This window comes from Rhinoraja longicauda, chromosome 1, assembly GCF_053455715.1.
Source record: "Rhinoraja longicauda isolate Sanriku21f chromosome 1, sRhiLon1.1, whole genome shotgun sequence".
In the NCBI taxonomy this organism is placed as follows: domain Eukaryota; kingdom Metazoa; phylum Chordata; class Chondrichthyes; order Rajiformes; family Arhynchobatidae; genus Rhinoraja; species Rhinoraja longicauda.
In genome coordinates, this window is record NC_135953.1 from 20,826,014 (window position 1) to 20,844,236 (window position 18,223).

Here is an 18,223-nt window from a genome sequence, read left to right on the forward strand (position 1 = left end):
GTCTTTTGAGTGTGGGAGGAAACCGAAGATCTCTGAGAAAACCCACGCAGGTCACGGGGAGAACGTACAAACTCCGTACAGACAGCACCCGTAGTCAGAATCGAACTCGGGTCTCTGGCGCTGTAAGGCAGCAGCTCTACCGCAATGCCAATGTGCCACCATAAAGGCTCCCGACCCGAAATGCCGTCTGTCCATTCCTTCCACAGATGCTGCCAGACCCGCTGAGTTCCTCCAGCACTAGGGCTGTACAAACTGATCCAATCTGCCCTCCAGGAGGAATAGGAGCTGGTGTTCTCACTAAGTGCGTGTGGTCAGGGACCAACACACATCACGTGTTTACCTTTCACAAGCTTCATTGTTTGATTTAAAAGCAGCTTGAGCAACAGGAGAATGGGGTTGAGAGGGAAAGATAGATCAGTCATGATTGAATGGCGGAGTAGAGTTGATGGGCTGAATGGCCTTAATTCTGCTCCTAGAACTTACGGCAACTTTGGAAATGGCACCAAAACATGGCGGCAGAATTTCACTGCGCACTTGCATGTGTGACAAATAAAGCACGATCGAATCATTTAACTTTTCTATCACAAAAGGGGACACAGGAGACAGCAACTTAAAAATAAAAAATAAAAATAAACTTTATTCAGAAAAAAACTCCCATATAAAACAAGTACTGTGCAAAAAATCTTTTCCAAAGCTATACCTCTATTCATTCGTGTCATGTTTTGTTTAGTTTAGAGACACAGCGTGGAAACAGGCCCTTTGTCCCATCGAGTCTGTGCTGACCAGCACATTAATACTATCCTTTGGCAGGGCTGTTCAGTTTAGTTTATATTATTTGGTGTATTGCAGTACAATGAAAAGCTTTTTGTTGCGTGCTAACCAGCCAGCAGAAAGACAATACATGATTACAATCAAGCCATTTACAGTGTACAAATACATGATGAGCAAATAACGTTTAGCGCCAGGTAAAGCCAGCAAAGTCCGATCGAGGATAGTCCGAGGGTCACCAATGAGGTAGATAGTAGGTGTATAAAATCATGAGAGGAGTAGATTGGGTAGATGCACAGAGTCTCTTGCCCAGTGTAGGGGAATCGAGGACCAGAGGAAAATGTGTCAAGGTGAAGGAGAAAAAATTTAATAGGAATCTGAGGGGTATCTTTTTCACGCAAAGGGTGGTGGGTGTATGGAACGAGCTGCCAGAGGAGGTAGTTGAGGCTGGGACTATCCCAACGTTTAAGAAACAGTTAGACAGGTACATGGATAGGACAGGTTTGGAGGGATATGGACCAAGCACAGGCAGGTGGGACTAGTGTAGGTGGGACTAGTGTAGCTGGGACTTGTGTGGGCAAGTTGGGCCGAAGGGCCTGTCTCCACACTGTGACTCTCTGACTGTAGTAGTTCAGCAATGCTCTCTGGTTGAGGGAGCGGGGGAACTAACCTACAGCTTCTCTCCGCTGAGCTCCGAAATGCTCTCTGAGAGTTTGGTTAGTGATGGAAATGGCCTGGAGGTTATTTTTTATTGCCAAGGCCTCTCTCTGCAGGAGCAGGGTTTGAAGGCAAAGGAGCTGCCTTCACAGAAGGGCGACAGTGGAGCCTTTTGTTTAAGGTGATAAAAAAAAATCTCCCTTTCAAGTGAAGGACACTCACCAGAGCGAGCCCCTGCCCAATGTTAGAAAGTGAATGTGTCGGGCAGCTGTATTGATGGCCAAAGTGAGTCACCGAGGCTGCAAAAGAGTTGGGCGCTGTTGTATCTCAATTCCAGGATTTTTGCTTTATCTTGCGCCCTCGAGTTTTCCCACCCGACTGTGATCCTGTTTCCGAAAGTGGTGACTCAAGCTATGACCTGATTTCCAGCTCGCTCTGTCTCCAGTTCCCATCCCATCCTGTAAACGCCTCGATCGTGATCATGTACGGTCTTTCTGCTGACTGGTTAGCACGCAGCAAGAGCTTGGTCACTCCACCTCGGTACACATGCCAATAAACTAAACTGAACCATCCACACAGTCCGTCATTAACTCATTACAAATGGTTTAGTGGTAAAGGAGGTGGAGCAGAGGCGTTGAGGTCATGGTGTTGATGTTTGCTGATGAATACGAAAAGTTGCTGCTGTGAGGGTATTTGCAGTCGGCAACTGAATCCAGATGGGGTGACGGGCGAGAGGATCAAACCTGGTGCAAGGGAATGTAGGGAAGTGTGAGATCATGCACTTGGGTAAGAGAAGTTAAAGCGGGTAGATTATTATCTTATCCTACGTAATACTGTAAATGGTCCGATTGTAATCATGTATTGTCTTTCCGCTGACTGGTTTGCACGCGACAGAAAGCTTTTCGCTACACTTAGGGTACACGTGACAATAAGCTGACCGAAATGAAGAAAAGTTGCAACTGAGTGGAGTACAGAGTACAGAGATATAGGTGTTCTTATGCACTAAATGCAAACATTAGCTTTCAGGTGTAGCAAGTAATTAAGACGACAGGTGGTATATTGGCATTTATTGCTAAGGAGTGGGGTTTAAAAATAGAGAAACATCTGCAATCACACAGGTCACACCCGGAGTACTGTGTACAGTTTTTGTCTCCTTACTTAAGAGAGGATAAACAATAAAACTCCACAAATCAACCACAGTCACGATTTTGTTGAGGCTGGACTGGCAGACTATCTGAGACTTCCTCAGTCTGACGAAGGGTCTCGGTCCAAAAGGTCACCCACCCTTTCTCTCCAGAGATAGACAATAGACAATAGGTGCAGGAGTAGGCCATTCAGCCCTTCGAGCCAGCACCGCCATTCAATGCGATCATGGCTGATCACTCTCAATCAGTACCCCGTTCCTGCCTTCTCCCCATACCCCCTCACTCCGCTATCCTTAAGAGCTCTATCCAGCTCTCTCTTGAAAGCATCCAACGAACTGGCCTCCACTGCCTTCTGAGGCAGAGAATTCCACACCTTCACCACTCTCTGACTGAAAAAGTTCTTCCTCATCTCCGTTCTAAATGGCCTACCCCTTATTCTTAAACTGTGGCCCCTTGTTCTGGACTCTCCCAACATTGGGAACATGTTTCCTGCCTCTAATGTGTCCAATCCCCTAATTATCTTACATGTTTCAATAAGATCCCCCCTCATCCTTCTAAATTCCAGTGTATACAAGCCTAATTGCTCCAGCCTCTCAACATACGACAGTCCCGCCATTCCGGGAATTAACCTAGTGAACCTACGCTGCACGCCCTCAATAGCAAGAATATCCTTCCTCAAATTTGGAGACCAAAACTGCACACAGTACTCCAGGTGCGGTCTCACCAGGGCCCGGTACAACTGTAGAAGGACCTCTTTGCTCCTATACTCAACTCCTCTTGTTACGAAGGCCAACATTCCATTGGCTTTCTTCACTGCCTGCTGTACCTGCATGCTTCCTTTCAGTGACTGATGCACTAGGACACCCAGATCTCGTTGAACATCCCCTCTTCCTAACTTGACACCATTCAGGTAATAATCTGCCTTTCTATTCTTACTTCCAAAGTGAATAACCTCACACTTATCTACATTAAACTGCATCTGCCATGTATCCGCCCACTCACACAACCTGTCCAAGTCACCCTGCAGCCTTATTGCATCTTCCACACAATTCACACTACCCCCCAGCTTAGTATCATCTGCAAATTTGCTAATGGTACTTTTAATCCCTTCATCTAAGTCATTAATGTATATCGTAAATAGTTGGGGTCCCAGCACCGAACCTTGCGGTACTCCACTGGTCACTGCCTGCCATTCCGAAAGGGACCCATTTATCCTCACTCTTTGCTTTCTGTCTGTCAACCAATTTTCTATCCATGTCAGTACCCTACCCCCAATACCATGTGCTCTAATTTTGCCCACTAATCTCCTATGTGGGACCTTGTCGAAGGCTTTCTGAAAGTCGAGGTACACCACCCCTGTCAATTTTCCTAGTTACATCCTCAAAAAATTCCAGTAGATTTGTCAAGCATGATTTCCCCTTCGTAAATCCATGCTGACTCGGAATGATCCCGTTACCGCTATCCAAATGCTCAGCAATTTCGTCTTTTATAATTGACTCCAGCATCTTCCCCACCACTGATGTCAGACTAACTGGTCTATAATTACCCGTTTTCTCTCTCCCTCCCTGCCTGACCCGCTGAGTTACTCCAGCATTTTGTGTCTATCTTTCAGATTTTCCAAACAAATGGATGTTGTTCCATTTGGTATCCTATAGCACATTCCATTTACTCTTTTTGTTTAATGTTGTGCAACATTGTAATATTTTATCCAGTCAGCAGAGTTACTTAAAATGGTGATACACACAAAATGCTGGAGTAACTCAGCGGGACAGGCAGCATCTCTGGAGAGAAGGCATGGGTGACGTTTCGGGTCGAGACCCTTCTTCAGACTGGTTAAGGATAAAGGAAACGAGAGATATAGACGATGATGTGGAGAGATAAAGAACAATGAATAAAAGGTATGCAATAAAGCAACAATTATAAAGGAAACAGACCATTGGTAGCAGTTTGTTGGATGAAAACGAGAAGCTGGTGCGACTTGGGTGGGGGAGGGATAGAGAGAGAGGGGATGCCGGGGCTGCCTGAAGTGAGAGAAATCAATATTCATACCACTGAGCTGTCAGCTGCCCAAGCTTTTCATTGGTCTGAAGAAGGGTCCCCACCCGAAACGTCACCTATCCATGTTCTCCAGAGATGCTGCCTGACCCGCTGAGTTTACCCCAGCACTTTGTGTCTATGTTGAGTTATATCTTGAAATCTTGAGTTTCACCTCTGGACATTGTCTAACCATCTGCCTATCAATACCCCCCCTCACCTGTGTTCACTTTTCCCTACCCCTCCTTTCTTCCAGCATTCTCTCCCACCCCCCCCCCCCCCTCACCTGCAATCAGTCTGAACAAGGGTCCTGACCTGAAACGTCACCCACCCCTGTTCTCCAGAGATGCTGAGTTACCCCACCATTTTGAGTATTTCTTTGGTCAACCAGCATCTGGTCTTTTTAACTAGTCGTGTGGTGCTAAGCCTTCTTTTAACGCAGTTGTGCTCTGTGAAACTCCCAAGGAATTTCATAAATGCAAGCCCAACATTTTGTTTGACGAATGTCAGTGGGTTGCTGCTTTCTGTCAGGGCTGCTTGCTCATTTAAACCTGCTGCACTGGAAACTCACTGGGTAAGCGGATCGAACCTGCTCAACCAGTTCAACAGATCTTCTCCATCAAAGACACTTGCTCGATGCTGTCCATTTGCATTGCACCTCAGAGATAATTCCATTTGTGATCCGCCACGTCATCATCAAGGATCCAGCATTCACCTCAAAAACACCCCCCAGCCCTTCCATAGGACAACCCATCTCCCTCCCTCCCCCTCCCCCACCCTTGTCTTAGCTCAATTGCCAACAATGCAATGGAGTCACAAGTTCGATCCTGACTGCGAGTTTATACGTTCTAGGAGCATTTGGCCCATCTAGTCCACTCTGCCATTCAATCATGGTGATCTATCTTTCCCTCTAAAACCCATTTTCCTGCATGCTCCCCATAGCCCTTGTCACCCTTACAAATTAAGAATCTATCAATCTCCACTTTAAAAATATCCATTGACTTGGCCTCCACAGCCTTCTGTGGCAATGAATTCCACAGATCCACCATCCTCTGACTGAAGAAATTCCTCCTCATCTCCTTTCTCAAGGTACGTCCTTTTATTTTGAGCCGATGGCCTCTGGTCCTAGACTCTCGCATTAGTGGGAACATCCTCTCCACATCCACTCTATCCTGGCCTTTCACTATAAGACCCCCTCATCCTTCTAAACTCCAACGAGTACAACCCCAGTGTCGTAAAATGATCATCATATGTTAACCCGATCATTCTCGTAGACCTGAAGTTCGTTTCTGACTACCGGTGTGTACGTTCTCCCTGTGACCTAGTGGGTTTTCTCCAGGTGCTCTGGTTTCCTCTCTCATTCCAAAGACGTGCAAGTTTGTAGATTAATTGGCTTCTGTAAATTGTCCCTAGTACGTAGGATAGAACTAGTGTACGGGTGATCATTGGTCAGCGCAGACCTGGTGGGCCGAAGGGCCTGTTTCCACTCTTTATCACTAAGCTAAACTAAAAGAAACAAGGGACTGCAGATGCTGGTTTACAAAAGTACCTCCGTGTTGGAGTAAGGGTGAAGAGAAGATTTACGAGGATGTTGCCAGGACTCGAGGGCCCGAGCTACAGGGAGAAGTTGAGCAGGCTGGGACTCTATTCCTTGAAGCACGAGGGGTGATCTTACTGAGATCATGAGCGGAATAGATGGGGTAGATTATGTGACTAGGTGTTTCATGGTCACCATGAACTCGGTGTGCCAAAGGGCCTGCATTTAGTTTAGAGATCCAGCATGGAAACAGTCCTTTTAGCCTACCGAGTCTGTGCCGACCAACAATCGCCATACACTCGTTCTATCCTACAGGCTAGGAACAATTTACAGAAGACAATTAAGCTACAAACCTGCACGTCCAGTTTATTTTAGTTTAGAGATACAGACCCTTGCCCACCATGACTGCGCCGACCTGCGATTTTCCCCCTTTCTCTCCCCCCCCCCCCCCCCCCCCCAACCTCCCTCCATACACTACCACTATCCTACACACCTGGGACGATTTACAATTTTTACCGAAGCCAAATAACCTGTATGTCTTTGGATTGTGGGAGGAAACCAGAACACCCGGAGAAAACCCAGGCAGTCACGGGGAGAACGTGCAAACTCCGAACAGACAGCACCTGTGGTCAGGATCGAACTCGGGTCTCTGCCTCTGTAAGGCAGCAACGCTACCGCTGTGCCATTCTGCCAACTCTCTCTGTATCTATCTATGACAGGCATTCAGGACAAATCCTGGCAATTGAGCCTGAAGATTTGTTGCTGAATTAATTTTGAGACATCAGCCGAGAGGTTTCAAGAAGCTTGCAGGTCAGCTTGACCTCATTGGGAGCCCCTTCCCCCTGAATCATGAACGTCATAAGGTCAAAAGGAATAGGAGTAGAATTAGGCCATTTGGCCCGTCAAGTCAACTCTGCCATTCAACCATAGACGTGGAGTCATAGAGTGATACAGTGTGGAAACAGGCCCATTGGCCCAACTTGCCCACAACGGCCAACAATGTCCCAGCTACACTAGTCCCACTTGCCAGCGCTTGGTCCATATCCCTCCAAACCTGTCCTATCCATATACCTGTCTAATTGCTTCTTAAACGATGGGATCGTCCCAGCCTCAACTACCTCCTCTGGCAGCTTGTTCCATACACCCATCGCCCTTCGTGTGAAAAAGTTACCCCTCGGATTCCTATTAAATCTTTTCCCCTTCGCCTTGAATCTATGTGCTCTGGTCCTCGATTCCCCTACTCTGGGCAAAAGACTCTGTGCATCTACCCGATCTATTCCTCTCATGATTTTGTACACCTCTATAAGATCTCCCCTCATCCTCCTGCGCTCCATGGAATAGAGACCCAACCCACTCAATCTCTCCCTATAGATCACACCCTCTAGTCCTGGCAACATCCTCATAAATCTTTTCTGAACCCTTTCAAGCTTGACAATATCTTCAGTCTGAAGAAGGGTCTCGACCCGAAACGTCACCCATTCCTTCTCTCCTGAGATGCTGCCTGACCTGCTGAGTTACTCCAGCATTTTGTGAATAATTTCCTATAACATGGTGCCCAGAACTGAACACAATATTTTAAATGCGGTCTTGCCAACGTCTTATACAACTGCAACATGACCTCCCAACTTCTATACTCAATATTCTGACTGATGAAGGCCAAAGTGCCTTTTTGACCACCCTATCTACGTGCGACTCGACCTTCAAGGAACCAAGCACCTGTACTTCTGGATCCCTCTGCTCTACAACACTACCCAGAGGCCTAACATTTACTGTGTAGGTCCTGCTTTTGTTTGACGTCCCAAAATGCAACACCTCACACTTTTCTGTATTAAATCATGTTTGATCTATCTCTCCCTCCTAACCCCATTCTCCTGCCTTCTCCCCATAACCTCTGACACCTGTACTAATCAAGAATCTATCTATCTATCTCTGCCTTAAAAATATCCACTGACCTGGCCTCCCCTCCACGGCCTTCTGTTGCAAAGAATTCCACAGGTTCACCACCCTCTGACTAAAGAGATTTCTCCTCATCTCCTTCCTAAAAGCATGGCAATAGAAAATAGACAATAGGTGCAGGAGTAGGCCATTTGGCCCTTCGAGCCAGCACCGCCATTCACCGTGATCATGGCTGATCATCCACAATCAGTACCCCGTTCCTGCCCTCTCCACATACCCCCTGACTCCGCTATCATTAAGAGCTCTATTTAACTCTCTCTTGAAAGCATCCAGGGAATTGGACTCCACTGCCTTCTGAGGCAGAGAGTTTCACAGCTTCACAACTCTCTGAGTGAAAACATTTTTCCTCACCTCCATTCTAAATGGCCTACCACTTATTCTTAAACTGTGGCCATCTGGTTCTGGACTCCCCCAACATGGGGAACATGTTTCCTGCCTCTAGCGTGTCCAGTCCCTTAATAATCTTATGTTTCGATAAGATCCCCTCTCACCCTTCTAAATTCCAGTGTTTACAAGCCCAGTCGCTCCAGTCTTTCAACATACGACAGTCCCGCCATCCTGGGAATTAACCTGGTGAACCTACGCTGCACGCCCTCAAAAGCAAGAATGTCCTTCCTCAAATTTGGATGCCCTTTAATTCTGATTCTTAACGTCCCGGGTTCACACCGCACTCCCGGATATCAGAATGTAATCTAGGCCGATGGATCGGCACGGCTATGAGAGGGAATGATGCTGTTATGTGCCTGACGTGTTAAAATCGGACTGTTATATTGGATTGTAAAAACGTGTTGCCTGGCATTCTAGGGCCATGGTAATCGAAGGAAAGCAGGCTAATTGACTTCCATTTGTGCACTTTGCCGTGCAATGTGCCTGTCGTAGGTTTGGCTCCGAAAAAAATAGACACAAAGCAGGGTGCGATCTCCCGTTTAATTCATCGCACGACAAGCAAAAGACAATTTTGTCCTTTTTTGTCCTGCGCCCCGGATCCGGTGGAGGCCACTTAATTTATACTCATGAGTCACCCGCAGTGCCCCAGCAATGTAAAAACACCTCCTAAAAATTCAACCGCCCGTCTTCAGGCAGGGAGAAAGCAGGGGTGGAGAGGGGAGGAGAGGAGAGGGGATGTGTGGAGTTTACAAACAAAGGGTATGTGTTAACCCTGTCACATATGTATTTGGGTTGAGAGAGATTTCTTTATTACTCAGCAGGTTAATTTAAGGAGTATTAGTTGGATCTTATAACTTTCCAATTAGGCAGCTTCTGCCATCCTAATGAGGGACAATGAGGAGATTATGGGGACCCTTTGTCTTGCAAAGTAGCGCCTTTCTTCAGCGAGTGTCACAAAGGTGTTCCTCAGTCCTCAGAATGGAGTTACTGTGGCTGATAAGTTTATTCAGGCCGCTGGAATAATGTGGAAGGGGGGGGGAAAGAAAGACTAGGGCCAATGCTCGGTGGAGCTGCGGGGGGGGGGGCGGGGGGGGGTCAGAGAAGCGGAGCGGCCTGAATTAGGCTCATCAATCTGTCCATTAATGCAAAGCCTCTCTTCATTGTCGGCGAGCCTGTAAAGCTGTCATTCGATGGCAGCTCGGGGTTTTCATGCCAAGCTGTTTGTGACACTCTCGCCTCTCAGTCCCTCTCTGTTGATGGTATTGCCATCTCACGCACCCCCTTCATCTGCAGGCAGTGGCACTGTCTGCTCACAGTAGTCTGGCTAATTAGGCTTTACCCATTGTGTGCTCAGACAAAGAAAAAGTACAGGCAAATTAAAACGCATTCATTCATTTTTTTCCCTCCCCCCCCCCCCCACCCCCCATTCTTCCTCCCCCCCCCCAAAAAAACAGCGCTATCTGGTTTTATTTTTTTAATTGTCCGTTAATTTTCTTGTCGAGGTTAGATTGGGTCTCGATCCTCTCACTGAAACGACTTTATTTTAGTGAGAAGAGGAATGAGCTGTTTGAACGATGGCAGTGGCTTGAATGCCTTTCCTCCTTAGCCTGATGTTGGAGACAAGCTTGGTGGAGGAGTGTTTGATTTGCGTGGTCGCAGGGGCCATCTGCATTAATTTTGAGGAACAGTGAACTGTCATTTGCAATCTGTTTTTGCCCCGAGATGTTTTGACCATTGCACATCGTGGCTACACTCTGCCGGGTGAATTCTCCAGTTGCATATCAAGCTCCTAACTTGTGTAGGAAAATAACTGCAGATGCTGGTTCAAATCGAAGGTAGACACAAAATGCTGGAGTAACTCAGCGGGTCAGGCAGCATCTCGGGAGAGAAGGAATGGGTGACGTTTCGGGTCAACTATCATGGCACGAGGGTCATTCGTGTGTCAAAGTACATGGCAGAAAGTAAAGAAGGGTCTCAACCCGAAACATCACCCATTCCTTCTCTCCTGAGATGCTGCCTGACCCGCTGAGTTACTCCAGCATTTTGTGTCAAGCTCCCAACTTGGATCGATGATGGATAATTTCAAAACTGTCTCTTATTCATCCTGGGTACGACCACCACTTTTAACACTTACGGATCAAGGAATGTATTCACAGTTCATCAGACTATTTTAATACAATTTCATTACTGTGGCATTAGTATGACCAGTTTAATTTGGAGAGACAGGCCCTTCGGCCCATCGAGTCGGCGCCGACCAGCGATCCCCACACACTAGCACTGTCCTTCCCACTAGGGACCATTTACAATCTTTACCGAAGTCAATTAACCCACAAACCCTGTACGCCTCTGGAGTTGCGGGAAGGAACCGGAGTGCCCGGAGAAAACCCACGTGGTCACGGGGAGAATGCACAACAGATCGTACTTACAGCACCTGAAGTCAGGATCGAACCCAGGTTTCCGATGCCGTTAGGCAGCAACTCCACCGTTGCGCCACCGTGCCGCATTTTAATTGATATTAATTATTTATTGCTTTAATGATTCATGATCCCTGATAGAAGTGTATAAAATTATGAGAAGTATAAATAGGGAAGGCAGTCAGAACCTTTTTCTCAGGGTGGAAACGTCCAGGACTAGAGGGCATAGCTTTAAGGCGAGAGGGGGCAAAGTTTAAAGAAGATGTGCGGGGCAAGGAGGGTGGTAGGTGCCTGGAACGTGGTGCCGGGGGGCAGATACGATAACAACATTTACGAGGCTTGTAGAAAGGCATATAGGTATGGAAGGAATGGAGAGATATGGACCATCTGCAGGCAAAGAGCTCAGTTTCTCTTGGCATCATGTTGGGCATAGACGTTGTGGGCTGAAGGGCCTGTACCTGTGCTGTTCTGTTCTATTTCCCATGTTCTGTGAAACAATGCCCATGACAGATATGATTCAACGCTCTGTAATTTCTTGTCCTTCATTACCTCAGGAATCTGGAATGCAATTTTAAAAATCTGCAATGTTCACCTAAAGCTCTTTTTTTTAAAAGTGGTATTCTTTGGCAAAGTGTTAAAATAAAATCTTGAAGTTGTTTAAAACATCACGGGCTTTTGTTCCCTCCCTTCCACACCGAGTTTTACTGTATATGTGCACCATTTTTTGGTTGAATAGGCTGGAAGAGAACTCCCTCCTTGGCTAGTCCTTTGGCCTAACTTGCCCACACCAACCAACATGCCCCACCTACACCAGTCCCACCTACCTGCGTTTGGCCTATATCTCTCTAAACCTGCCCTATCCACGTATCTGTCTAAATGTTTCCTAAACGTTGCGATGGTACCTGCCTCAACTATCTCCTCCGTCAGCTCGTTCTATACACCCTTTGTGTAAATAATGTTACCCTATTCCTATAACGTAACTATTAAATCTTTCCCCATCACCTTCAACCTATGTCCTCTGGTCCTCGATTCCCCTACGGGCAAAAGACCCTGTCCATCTACCCGATCTATTCCTCTCATGATTTTGTACACCTCTGTAAGATCACCCCTTATCCTCCTGCTCTCCAAGGAATAAAGTCCTAGCCTGCTCAACCTCTCCCTTTAGCTCAGACCCTCGGGTCTTGGCAACATCCTCGTAAATCTTTTCTGCGCCCTTTCCAGCTTGACAACATCTTATAGCATGGTGACCAAAACTTCATCAGCCTTAATTATATATTTTTAATCATGTCACATCATAGTCTGTGGGGGGTTTGTCACTTCAGGTGGGATGTCTAGGAAGGGATGTATAAACGCCTGGCTTTTTGTCAATGGATTTGACAATCCATTTGTTAATGGATTTGACAATCCATTTGTTAATGGATATTTTTATGGTGAGATTGATAGATTTGGATGAGTATGGGTGTTAGGGGTCATGGGGAGAAGGCAGAAGAATGGAGTTGAGAGGGAGAGATTAGCCATGATTGAATGGTGGAGTAGACTTGATGGGGCCGAATGGCATCATTCTGCTCTTAGATAGAGCTCTAGGGGCTAGTGGAATCTAGGGGTATGGGGAGAAGGCAGGCACGGGTTACTGATTGTGGATGATCAGCCATGATCACAATGAATGGCGGTGCTGGCTCGAAGGACCAAATGGCCTCCTCCTGCATCTATTTTATACGTTTATGTTTCTAGAACCTGTGAACTTTTTTTCTATCGAAGGTAGACACAAAAATTCTATGGTGGAAGACATGATACCATACAATGGACACCACATCAGCAGGTATGATATCAACTGATGTGTTATCAGCGGGTGGGCTGCAGGAACAGGGGGACGGGGTCAGTGTGGGATCAAAACCCCCTGTGGTTTCAGCAGATGTTTCTTGAACAAGCACTTTGGGAGAAGAGAGTCATCAGCGGTGACACATCAGGAGTTGCATCCACACGAGTGGCATTAGTAGATATTGTGTTCAGAATGGGTGTGGGACACATGATCGACACACACTGACTACGCTGGTTGCTATATATATTTTGGCAGCAGCAGTATTTTTTAACCGAAGGTGGTTGCAACACAATTTCTGTCGCTGGTCAACACCCTTTCGGTTAAACTGGAAAGCTAATTCCAAATTATAATTGTTAATGCAATTATCAATCTGCTCGAAATCCGTGCATATTCTTGCAACCTAAACTGGAGCAGGGACTCCTGAAGCCCCAGGGGGCAGTTTTACATTCATGCAGACAGTAATATTGTTGCCATTCGCCCAGAAATACAACAGCCAGGGAATTTTAAACGTAAGTAAAAAGACACGCTGGAACCAGTTTTCAGTGAAGTGTCCTAACAGAATCAAGTCCAGTCCAACCCTGTAGAGTTGTGTGGTTGTTAGTGTAAGAAAATAACTGCAGATGCTGGTACAAATCGAAGGTATTTATTCCACAAAATGCTGGAGTAACTCAGCAGGTCAGGCAGCATCTCAGGAGAGAAGGAATGGGTGACGTTTCGGGTCGAGACCCTTCTTCAGACTGGTTGATAGTATTTATTCACAAAATGCTGGAGTAACTCAGCAGGTCAGGCAGCATCTCGGGAGAAAAGGAATGGGAGGTATTTTACTCTGGTTGATAGTCTGTTCATTTCAGATGGTGTGAAGTCGAGTTGCTGCCACTTTAATAATTCAAGAGATTCAAGATAGCTTTATTTGTCATCCAAAAATGTTTTTTGGACGAAATTCAGTCACCCACAGTCCAACAATAAAAGCACTAAAATAGGCAGATTACACAATAAAGCATTAAAATAGGCAAATTACACAACCCCAAAAACACACAAAAAAAGAAACATCCATCACAATAATAATAATAATAATAATAATAATGCATTTAATTTATATAGCGCTTTTCAGGAAACTCAAAGACGCTTTACAGAGCAAACAAAACAGGACATAAAAACAAACAAAAGATTTATCCAGACTTTAATGGAAACTACTTGATTGCTGGTGCTTGGAGCCGGTTTGTAGCCATTCTTAAATACAGAGAAGGGACTGAAACGGTTTGTGGTCGGGCACTGGTTGGCGGCCGCATTAACTAACGTGTAGTAGATAGATGAATCTTAGCGGAGCCTTGAACTGTGAAGCATTGGGTGCAATTTCGAGTGGATTTTGACCGCAATCAGGGTGGAAACCCTGGCCCCATTGCAAGGTCCACTGGTCTTGGAAGCTTTTAGTTCAGTGAAACTTTCGTAACACTGCCACTTTTACTAGATTATATATATATACATTCCAGGTTCTCTGCGTGGACTTTTGAACAAGTCTGGCAAATATTCCTGGGGTGTTTTGTCGAGTGTTTCTCTTAAACCAACGTTTTGCTGATACAATTTAACTAGAAGCCACGTTACTTTTGCGATTGGAATCTGCGCGATAGAGATTACTGGGGAGACACTGGACAAAGTGTAACTTTCTTTTGGAGGAAAGATAGTGTGTTAGTGATTGTATCAGTTGTTCTCAAGTAGCGAGCAGCTCCGACAGGCAGCCACAGAAGGAGGAGCTGGGCACTACACTGTATGTATGTAGTTGGTGGGTTGAATCGCTTTCCCCTCCCACAACACTGCTCACTGAGCGTCATTGCTGAGAGAACTGGAGACTGAAATCTGATCGCCCTTAATTTTCTCTCTCTCTCTCCCTCCCTCCCTCCCTCCCTCCCTCTCTCTCTCTCACACACACTCCAGTTCTGCCACTGGCTCTTCGCTGGCAGTTCAGATATTGGGAGCCAAACCTTCACACACACACACAGCACAGCACACAGTCAGCAAACTGAAACAACACACGGGAGCGACCGAGCCAAAGCAGCACCTCTGGACACTTCTGCACCCATTCTACAGACCCTGGAAGAAATATACTCCTGCTAATCGCGACTGCCCAGGATCAGACAGACAGACACTCACCCTGAAGACAAGAAACAGCACTGGGCAACAAACGGGGAGGATTCTTTCTGCTCAAACAAAAACCAAAACCGAGAACCCTGAGTGAAGAAACCAAGTAGAGTGAATGCAAAACTAGACCAACCAACCCCCCCAATCAAAATGGTAAAGAAAAGGTGCATGAACTGGTAAGCAGAAGCCCAGGTCAGGATTGTTTACTGCAGGCACCCACTGTAGAAACTGAATTTCAGGAGAGTTGCAGTTTCTGCAGTCGTTGACTATCAGCCGCCAGTTTTTCATTTCTGGGTTTTTCACGCTGGATTTACAAATGACTTGAATATTCCGAGCAAGCCCCCTGCTTTTTTTTTCCATCGCCTTTTGAAACCGCTGGAGGAACATCACACCCCCACCTCCCCTGCAACTCTACAGCGAGGGACCCAAGCAAGGAAGGCATTGCTGAGGGAGCGAGTCGGAATTGGCACTTTCAAAAAAAACTTCAGGACAAGTTTTATTTTCCCCCCCTACTTCTTCTTTTTCGAGAGAACCGGTCAGTAAAAAAGTTATTTTTTTAAATTCTCACTTTTTCTTTCTCTCTCTGTCCGGTTTAGCTTTTAGCAAAGGAGGTTGGGGGGTAGTGTGGTGGGGTGATGGGGTGGTGGGGTGATGGGGTAGTGGTGGGGTGGGGGGTAGTGGTGGGGTGCGATGCAAAAGATCTGCCGTTTGCTTTACATTGGGACAAGGATCTGTGTGAAGTGTTTCCTTGAGGTGGGAGCCATCAGCCAATTAGGGAGGTATAATATAGGGAGACAGGCGTGTGGAGGAGGTTGGGGAGCTGTGAAATTACAGCACGTTTCCTGCACCCGGTGGGAAAGAGGGGAGATTGCAAAAAAAAGCAGAAATAGATGTTCAGGGTCCCTCAAACTAAGGCGAGGAGGGCACTCACTGTGTGTGTGTTTCGGTGTGTGTACATAAATGTTATACAGCTCTATATATGTTATGAGTTATATAGCTCTTCTATATATGTTATATGAGTTATATAGCTCTCTCTCACACACACTCACTCACTCACACACTCACTCTCTCACACACACTCACACACACTCACTCTCACACACACTCACTCACACACACACTCACTCTCACACACTCACTCTCTCACACACACACACTCACACTCTCTCACACACACTCTCACACACACACACACACACACTCACACTCACTCACTCACTCTCACTCACACACACTCACACTCTCTCACACACACACTCACACACACTCACATACACTCACTATCTCACACACACACACACTCTCTCACTCACACACTCACTCTCTCACACACACTCACACACACTCACTCACACACTCACTCACACACACACACACACACACACAAATCGTGTTCTAATGGGTCGAGTTCCCTAGACCCAGCTGAATCCCACTGGTTGCAAACCAACAGGCAGGAAAAAAAAATAGTTCAGCAAAGGCCCTGGAATATAAAGTTACCACCGGCGGTCGAAACTTTGTAAGTGTGCATCATTTTTTTTTCCTTCCTCCATTTGATCCAAGCCCTTCAGTAATCGGAGAGCCGGTGTTTTATTTTAGACTGGACAGCAGCAATGGGCATTTTTTTCCTCCCCCCCCCCCCCCGAGTCGCCCCATGCAAGTTATTTATTTTGTTGGAGTCACCCCATCCATGCACCTCTCTGCCACGCAAACAAACCCGGACACCTTGGCAGGCAGAGTGTGACTGCCCAGCGCCGCGCACAACAAGCACTTAACTGGGCAATGATTAACTTCAATGTGTGAGCGGCTCTCGCATGATCCGTGCCCAACTTGATGTGTTTGCTGAACGTGGGAGGAAGGAGGCAGTCAGTCCGCACTGGAGACTGCAAAACCCACTGACAATTTCCAGTTTTGGGGTTTTTTTTTGCAAACAAAAAAACATTTTTCAACTGAAAGTGACCCTCTGTGACTCCTGCGACCCCTGACAATGTGAGACATGTCTTGCCCTGTCGGGTTTTACATACCCCACTCCACATCACTGTGCAGGAAAATAACTGCAGATGCTGGTTCAAATCGAAGGTAGACACAAAATGCTGGAGTAACTCAGCGGGTCAGGCAGGCAGCATCTATGGGGAGAAGGAATGGGTGATGTTTTGAAGAAGGGTCTCGACCTATTCCATTTACTCCAGAGAGATATCTTGTGTCTACCTTCACAGTCTGTATCTCTCGTTTCCCTCTCCCCCTGGCTCCCAGTCTGAAGAAGGGTCTCGACCTATTCCATTTACTCCAGAGATGCTGCCTGACCCGCTGAGTTGCTCCAGCATTCTGTGGCTGTCTGAGGCACTAAGTGAATCTGACTTTGCCACCAGGGCTTGCCTTCCCACCGAATGAATAGCTTGCAGCATTGAGTGTGTCTGCCCGTCACGTTGGACCATCCAAACAACTGGTCATCTGAGCCGTGTAGGAAGAAGGAGCCGCAGATAGATGCTGGTTTACACTGAAGATAGACACAAGAACGTTGTAGTAGGATAATAACTGCAGATGCTGGTACAAATCGAAGGTATCACAAAAAGCTGGAGTAACTCAGAGCGGGTCAGGCAGCATCTCAAGAGGGAAGGAATGGGTGACGTTTCGGGTGGACACCCTTCTTCAGGATGTCCCGCTGAGTTGCTCCAGCATTTTGTGCCTAACGTTTTGGTTATCTTGAGTTAGACCAACTCTAACATCACCGACTTGCAGGGTTGATACGGATGTAACATTGTGAGTGAGCAAAAGGGAAGAAACATTCTGGGAATCTCGTTAATGGTCATATCGTTTTGCATTCCCTCAGCAAATACCACGGACACTTGGCAAAATGTTAGTCGCGTTTGCTTTGCCCTTCCAGCTGCAACATTGTGCCAAGCGGTTGATCATTTTTTAAAGTCGCAGGCAGGCAGGCTGGCAGGCAGTGGTGGACAGAAAGAAAAGAAGTGTGTGGGAAATAAACTGCAGATGCTGGTTTACACCGAAGTTAGATAGAGCTCTAGGGGCTGGTGGAATCAAGGGGTATGGGGAGAAGGCAGGCACAGGGTACTGATTGTGGATGATCAGCCATGATCACAATGAAGGGCCGAATGGCCTCCTCCTGCACCTATTTTCTATGTTTCTACGACACAAAATGCTGGAGTAGTAACTCAGCGGATCAGGCAGCATCTCTGGAGAGTAACGTTTCTGGCCAAGACCCTTCTGCAGACTGAGAGTCGGGGGAAAGAGAAACGAGAGATATAGACGGTGAGAGAGAGATGGAGAGATAGAGAGAGAGCGAGAGAGAGAGAGAGAGAGATATATAGAGAGAGATATATAGAGAGAGATATATATAGAGATAGATATATAT

At 46.6% G+C, this 18,223-nt stretch overlaps 1 protein-coding gene across 5 annotated transcripts in view; it reads left to right on the forward strand.

Moving 5' to 3' along the window:
* The first annotated feature begins 14,640 nt into the window (after positions 1-14,640).
* The window catches only part of LOC144601983 (fibroblast growth factor receptor 3-like), a 134,238-nt gene continuing 130,655 nt past the window's right edge, over positions 14,641-18,223 (forward strand). For 4 of the 5 annotated variants that reach the window (XM_078414697.1, XM_078414850.1, XM_078414928.1 and 1 more), the window contains exon 1: positions 14,641-15,388. The gene's annotated coding sequence lies outside the window, so the exon portion shown is untranslated. Of the gene's footprint in view, positions 15,389-16,222; positions 16,370-18,223 lie in introns of those variants that run through there. The other variant, XM_078414770.1, reaches the window with a different exon arrangement.